Raw genomic sequence first — 8,493 nt, 5'->3', positions numbered from 1 at the left:
ACTGCATGCTGTTATCTCCATGGGAGTCGGCAGATAACATTGTAATCTGCTGCCAGCCATGAGCAGAACAATGCAGCTGTGTGTACACTGGGCGTGTGATTAATCACATGCTGGGCTCTGCAAACAGCTCCTGGAGGCCCTTTTACATGTAAATTAAGATGATAAAGTGTTAATGGCCATTAACACTTTATGAAAATACATTGCAAAATCTTTCAGTTATTTGAAAGAGTACATTTGCGTGTAAATGGGACTTAAGAAACCCAAACAGGAACAGACCTTTTTAGTCAATGGGGTCCATTAACGTGAGTGTGGAAAATGGATCTTTCATATCATCATGGCTTTCAATATAAAGGGTACCAGGATGTTAGGGTAAACTAAGAGCAGACCTTGTTAAAATAAGGAATCCATTAGATATCCTAATAAAAGTGCTATTTTATTCACTTCCACTCAGAGGGCTGTAGAAAAATGCCATTGTGTTCCATAATCATCACCACCCAAAAGTCCCTCCATTGCACATAAGTCATGAAGTGTGTCACATGATCCCTTTTGGTAAATCAGCTGAGAAGGGAAAACTTCTCAGGATACAATATGCGCTCGCTTGTAGGTCAAACAAGAGTTTAATTGGCCATCGAGTGAGTAAAATTAAAGAGGACCTGTCACCAGGTCCATACTGCCTGAACCACGGGCAATATAAACCCGGCTCAGGTATATAAACTGTGCCCATGTATGTCTTATTCAGATATTCAGTCCATGCACAGACTTCACCAGGGGACAGCATGGAAACAGGGCAGTGGGTGAGTATAAAAAATACATACTCCGGCTCCCTGTCACCTCGCCGAATAGCACTATAACTTACTTTATAGTGCTGCTCTAAGATGACAGATTCCCTTTAAAGCAACTATTCTAAGGACTGGCTGTACTGGTCCAGCAGGAACTAAGGCTCTTCTAATATACTTCCTTTCCCTATATATTCCAATCCTAAAGTACCTCTATCTACCTCCCCCCCCCCCCCTCCCGCCCCCTTTTAGGCCAAATTTCCCAACCTAAATCCTATCATGCCCGGCCTGCCTGCAGCCCTGTTACACGCCCTCACTTTAAATTTATATGCATAATACCCAATGAGCACCATGTATATAATACTGGTAACAGCTGATGAGCTCCCTATTTGAGCCGAGTTATCCTACTCCTACGTATTATCAAATCCTAATTAATATGTGTGCATGGCAATAAATTATCTATAAATTATGACTTTGTTGGAATTCTCCTACTAAGTCATCATTTATACATATGGAAATCTTTCCCATAGGGAGACAACTCTTATTGTCTTGAGAATTGGGAAGTTTAGTCTGACTGTTATTGAGAGCTCAGTGCAAAACAACTGTTAACTCAGGGTGACATTGTGCACATTGCATTCTATCTTACTGTCTTGGTATTTCAACATATAAAGCAACCAAAGTAGTGATAAAAAATTATTTTCTCTACAGTGAAAAAAGCCTCTCACTGCCACATTCTCTAGGATCATTCCAACTGCAGCTCTTTAAATCATACAGATTGGCAGGAATCGTGCAGTGTTAGGCTGGTGGCTACATGAAGACCTTTTGTAGCCCAACTTTTTATCTATTGAGTGACAGTTGCAGTAAACAGGGGTGCACTCAGTTGAATACAACTCCGTTTTCCCCAGACTGCAGCTTGATAGTTAAAATTGTTAAGGAGAGCTACAAAAATCTCCATGTAACCCCAGCCTTCCATCAGCTTATGATGCTGTAAAATAATTGGTTAACTTAGCAATGCATTAGGAATATGTTGCAGTGTGCCAGCTGCAATGAGAAAGTAGAACCGGGTTGGCGTCATGATGTCATCCCCAATCCATGAAATTGTGCCTTCATTGAATATGCCCTATCATTTGGCGCTGGGCAGTGCCTCTTTCCTGTTACTACAGAAGACCCTTAGGTGTCATCTGTTGGAAATCCCTCCATGTTAATGGTCACTGCAGAGAGCCCCTTAGGCACCATCTGTCGGAAATCCCTCAGTGTTTAATGTTCCATTCTTCTCTACCATGCTTCAACATCTCCTATAGTGTTGGACTGGTTAGCCGACAGTGAGGTATTTCCTCTAGTCAGCCAATCAGCCATTATGGATATGTATTTGTTCCGTCCTGCCTCTACATGGGCGTCGGTTATCCTCCTGACTTCAAGTTGTTTTGACCCCTGTATGTTCGTCTTCTCTCTGGATCCAGCTTTGTCCATGTTCAAGTCTTGTCCTGTCTATTCCCTCCATCTATTGGACTGTTTGGACCATCTATCTATCTATCTATCTATCTATCTATCTATCTATCTAATTCTACCGCTCCCAATTCTATAGATTATCTCACACAAAATATTTTATATGTCACATATTTCATCCCAAACACAGCTCTGTACTCCATAGATTAGATATAGCCTGCTATGTAGTAGCTATGGATTGACCGAAACTCAGTGGGGAAGATATTCCAAGCAAAATACATCAGGTTTCTGCCTCAAATTAGGCAAAAAAAAACTAACACACATGACTTGCATCACATTTATTATGTGTTTTAGACACCTTTTTTGCACCACATTAGACAAGAGGTGTAGCTTAGCTGAGAAGAGGTGTAAACTAAGCCAACTAATAGGCAATGTAAAGTTAGACCGAAGTGTCAAAAGATGCTCCAAATTTATCATCCAGCGTGACCCACTGTGATAAATTTGGCGAATTTTCAAACGATCTAGTCTACGTTCACGCTATCTACATATTAGCATTAGTAAATTTGTTCCAGTGTGTTTATAATCCTTCAGAACGTCCTTTGACAGTGATATAAACATTTCAGTACATCTCAGTAATTTACAAATGCAAATCTGGAGCATTAAGGGCTAGGTAAATCATTGCAGACATTTGGCTTCTAAAGCAAAAGGTTATTCATATAAATTATCGCTATGGTAGAAAGCCGATTCCAGCCAGTCCTCACCAGGGTGACATCATTGTGAATTAACACATTGTCATTACCTAACTCAAAGATAGGATAATTGTACAATTATTTATCTCTCTAGGAGATCAATGATTATAAAAAAATCAGAATGCTGAAATTATATTCAAATTCCAATTTTCAATAAAGTATGAACAGCCTTTGTACATCATATGTCACGAGTGGCGCTAGCTCCTTGTGATCAATGGTAATAGAGTAATCCCCTTCGACACAGCCATCAACGGTCATCAGAGTTGTAGTCTAACATCTGTTTGTGATATTGTGTTTTGAACTGAAGAAAGGTGCGATCCAGGGCAAAAATGTTCTTTAATTGATGCTAAAAAAAGGATTTTAAACCACAACTCTACTTGTTGAGATGCTGGAGGGGATCCAGTTTTTATCACTGAGTTGCCCTTAACATAACCACCATAGGTGAGTGCAAAATCTGCAACATCTTCCATATTGTACTTTGTCTATACAATTCTGCACTTGAAGTGCTTCGCCTTTAAAGTTACTTGCACATTATTCACCAGCTCCTTGTGATTTGACAGGTGGCATTGTTACAGATACAGCTTCAGTACACAGAATGGCTTACTTTAATATACACTATCCTATAAAAAGGTAATTGGTCATCTGAGCAAGAATTCAAAGTAATATTTACTTACATATGTTAAAATTAGCGGGGCTCCTTTGGCCCGTATGACATGAGATACTCTATATGGCTTACTTTCTACTAACATCTGATACACTTCAGCTGGTATTTCCGTCCATTCATCCTGAAAATGTCTGGCGAGTTCTCTCAAAGAAGATGTATCAATCTGTCTACAGTATTACAAGGAGCATTGTCATTGGACAGTTAAGCAATGGAAGAACGTTCTATGGACTCATGAATCACACTACTCCATTTTTCAGTTAGGTGGACATTCCTTGGTGTGGAGGACGCCTGGAGAACCCTTTTGCCTGAGTGTGTTGTGCCAACAGTTAAGTATGGTAGAGGTTCTGTTATGGTATGGGAATGTTTATGTAGCATGGTCTGAGTCCGTTGATTGTAGTGGCAAGAACCATGAACACAGAGGTGTACCTTGACATTCTAGGCCAGTGATTCTAAATTGGGTTGCAACGGGATGAGAGCCTGCCAGGGGTGCCATGATACCAGGGGTGGATTGCCCGTTCAGTTCACCAGGAAAAATCACAGTGTGCTGGTCACATCCTGGGCCACCCATAACTACTGCTACAGTACAGGCATCCCAATAAACCTCTAGTTTATGAGGTGGCTGGGTGAGGTTATAAAGTAAAACAAAAACAGTATACTTACTCCTTTGCTTTTTCCCCGGTCCAGTCCTGCCTGACTTCCAGTTGCGCGGTCATGTGGTATGTGACCGTGCAACCCAGAAGACAGGAAGGACTCAAGTGGAAGGAAGGAACACCAGAGCGGAGTAGCTTAGACAGCAAAGGAGGTGAGTATATTGTTTTAATTTCTTAATTATACAGCATAAGAGGGACTCAACGGAGCACTATTGCTGATGGAGGCAACAAGGAGTGTTTTTACTGATAAAGGTCTACAAGGGGCAGCATTATTACTGATGGGGCAACAAGGGAGATTGTTTTTACAGATAGAGGGCTATAAGGGGCAACATTATTATTGATGGGGCAACAAGGGGGAGCAGTATTAATGAAGGGGAAATAAGGGGGATCATTATTGCAGACAAGGGGAACAAAGGGTACCATTATTAATGACAGGGCGACATGGCTCAGCATTTTTAATAATCGGGTAGCAAAGGAAGCATTTTTAATGATGGAAACAATATGAGGGAGCACTTTTAATGATTGGGCAATAAGGGGGAGCATTATTCCAGATGAGGGCATAAAGGGGAGGCATTATTACTAATGGGCATTGAGAGGGGCGCTGTTACTACTGAGCCCACTGAGAGGGGGCGCTATTACTATAGGGGCCACTGGAATGAGGTAAAATCAAACGTCATAATAAGCTACGCTTATAGGCCTCCCTCACACAGGGCGTTTTATACAGCGTTTAGCGCTGCCTTTTCAGCTCAGCGCTAAACGCTGTACAAGACTCCCATTCATTTCAATGGGGCTGCTCACACAGGGCTGAAAACGTAGCGCCTCCCAACGCTGCGCTTTGACAGCGATGCATGTTCTATTCTGGGGCGTTTTCAGCCCTGGTCGCCCATTGAAATGAATGGGCAGCGGTTTTGGCACTGCTAAAAAATGCGGCAACACTTGGTGCCGCGTTTTTGGCAGCGTTAACCGCTCGCCGATTTTCGGGGTGAGGGCTTGTAATAGAAGCCCTACCCCGAAAATCAGTCCCAGCGGACTAGAGAAAAAAAAGAAAGCAATATTCACCTAGCCGCTGCAGTCCGGGTCGCGGCCGCTGGTCTCTGCCGCTGATCCGGGCTTCCTCGGCACCCCAAAGTCTATTGCCGGAGGCCCCTGGCCTCCGGCAATAGAGTGCTGTGATTGGTTGTCGGTGCTTGCTCGATGCCCAATCACAGCCCTTCATTGACTGTTTCAGCCAATCAGCGCCGGCAAGCTCTGATTGGCTGAGACAGTCAATGAAGGGCTGTGATTGGGCATCGAGCAAGCACCGACAACCAATCACAGCACTCTATTGGCGGAGGCCAGGGGCCTCCGGCAATAGACTTTGGGGTGCCGAGGAAGCCCGGATCAGCGGCAGAGACCAGCGGCCGCGACCTGGACTGCAGCGGCTAGGTGAGTATAGCTTTTTTTTTTCTTTTCAGCATTCTTGGCTGCGTTTTCAGCCGAGCTGAAAACGCTGGCATAAAGTATGCCAGCGCTGCTGAAACGGTGCGGGATCTGCAGTAACGCAGCATTGAAAAACGCTGCGTTTCTGCAAACGCCCTGTGTGAGGGAGGCCTTAGAGACAATAATGTGCTGCCAACAAGAGCCAACACTTTGGTAATGGTCAGTAATACTTTCAACAAGATAATACGCTTTGTCACTAATCCAGCGCTAATCCAAACTGGAAGGTCAGGTCAGGAAATGTGAACAGTGTCCATCTTCTTTGAGATAACTCACCAGGCTTTTTATGGAGGGAAATACCAGCTGAAGTGTATCAGACGTTATTAGAAAGTATACCACAGAGAGTATCCAATATCATTAGAGCCAAAGGAGGCCCCACTAAGTAGTAACAAATGTAAGTTAATACTACTTTTGGTTCTTGCTCAGGTGTCCAATTACTTTGTTAAATAGTGTACATGGGCAACAAAATCATATCAGCTCAGCCAGGAACGAACATTCTCAGAAATCTACAAGAAACATTGATAAACTCCAAAACATATTATCTACTCTTCTTGATTCATGCAAATCTGCAGTGAATTATTTCTGAAACTCTCCATTATATGGTGTCTCAGTTGTTAGCATTCTTCCATTACAGGACTGAGATCCTGGATTTCAATCCAACGAAAAACAACATCTGCATATATGGTTTTGCCACATTTGTATGAGATTCCTTGGGATAATCCAGTCTCTCCCATACACCAAGAAGTTAATCATAGTTAGTTAATTAGTTATCATGCTTGGACAATGATGGTCCATAGCGCAGATCTAGAATGACCACTACTGAGAGCATTGTTCCATTCAGTGTAGATGTTGGAGGAGGTACCGTTGCCTATGCGTGGAACCCATGAGGCCTCTTCCATCCGGCAGGGGGTCGTCTCTCGATTTTCCTAGCAGTTGCTGCGGTTAGAGCACCGTGGGCCGGGACAGCTTCTGACAAGAGTGCAACATGACCAAAAAGTGCAAGTCATCTCCATGTTATTGTTTCTGTGATTGACTCAAGTCCTGTGCAAGCCTGTATCTTGCTGTTTCTGATGAAGTCATACCAATGGACATGGAAAATCTGGCGTTGGCATCACATGTGAAAGGACTCCAGATGCTCAGTGGTTTGCGACAGCAAAGTCCAGGTCTCCGAGCTGTACAATAATATTGGCATTACGCAGGTCTGGTAAAATCGAATCTTAGTCCTGGGTGTTATGTTCTGCCTTCACCAGAGTTTTTCCAGGGACCTCATCGCCGAGACTGCCAGAGCTTTTCTCCACAGGATGTCCGGAAATGTCCTCCCATCTGTGTGCTGAACACTTCCGAGGTACACTAACTCACTGACAGTGTCGATTCTCTGGCCGTTTATGTCCAGGTTCAGAGGGATTGCGCCGGCTCCAAAATTCTGCAGCTTGCTTTTTTGCCAGGAGATATGAAGCCCAAGACAGGACTCCTCAAAATCAAAATGTTCCAATAAGTGTCTCAGATTATTAGATGCGACATTCAAGAGTGCAACATCATCGGCATAGTCCAGGACGGTGAAGTGGTACTCCGAAAGAGTGACCTCATTACTTTGGATAATATGCTGAAGAATCCAGTCCATGGCCCTGCAAAAGAGTGCAGGAGCCAAGACGCAACCTTGTCGAACACCAGACAAGGTCTCAAAACTAGCAGACGTTGAATTGTTGATTCGGACTTTGGCAAATGTGCCCTGATGCATGTATTTTAGTAGGTTTAGAAGGGATGTAAGGATGCCAATGCCACGCATGGCCTTCCAGAGGGCTTCCCTATCGATCAAGTTGAACGCCACCTTAAAATCAACATACGTGGCGCAGAGCGGTTTGTTAAATTCTCTGTGTATCTCTGCGAGGAGTCTAAGAATGAGTATGGCATCCCTGGTGGAGTGGCCTGCCATGAAGTCTAACTGCTGGGGTCAGGAGTGGTTGTACCCTTGAGAGTAGAATGTGCGCGAAGACCTTGCCGGTAACCGAAAGGAGCGTTATCGGTCGGCCTGTAGCTAGTGCATGCTGTTTTTGGGCCCTCCTTCCATTCAACAGGGACTTTCCCACAAGACCTGATGCGCAGAAATAGTTGATGTAAAGCAGTGCTTATTGGCTCAATTGCACATTTCAGCAATTCAGGTGGAATGCCATTTGAATCGGTGGCACGTCCGTGTCTAATTTTCTAAATAGCAGAACGGACCTCTTTCCATGATGGAGCATCCGTAGGCACAGCAATGGATGCGAGGTCATGGTACAGATTAGCCAGTGGATGTTTAGGGCGGATGAGAAATGTTCACGCCAGCGTTGAAGTGTCTCGTCATGGTTGGTACAAGGACTGCCATCGGATTTGTGGATTGGCATATGCCGGCTGGTCCCTGAGGACCCTCGGATTCTGGTGACTGCTTTGTATGCTGTTCTTAGATTGTTTGACTTCAGACCCTCCTCAGCTTCATCAGTCAGAGCATTATAGTACCACTCCCTGTCTTTCTTGGCCTTTGCCCGGAGCACGCCCTTCAGCCTCTTATATTCCACTTGGTCATTTTTAAGGCAGGCTTTCGCCTTAACTTCAAGGATCTGCATATTATCCTCCGTTAGCCAGGGCTGCCTACGGGGATGCGGGTATCCAAGAATGGTCTTTGCGGCTTCACGGATAGCATCTCTTGTGACATTCCAAGCTGCCTCTGGTTCATCTGGGAGATTGCCCAGAACATG

The sequence above is a fragment of the Eleutherodactylus coqui genome, chromosome 8 (genome assembly GCF_035609145.1).
Source record: "Eleutherodactylus coqui strain aEleCoq1 chromosome 8, aEleCoq1.hap1, whole genome shotgun sequence".
Taxonomy (NCBI): domain Eukaryota; kingdom Metazoa; phylum Chordata; class Amphibia; order Anura; family Eleutherodactylidae; genus Eleutherodactylus; species Eleutherodactylus coqui.
Note: the sequence above shows the minus strand (reverse complement) of the source record.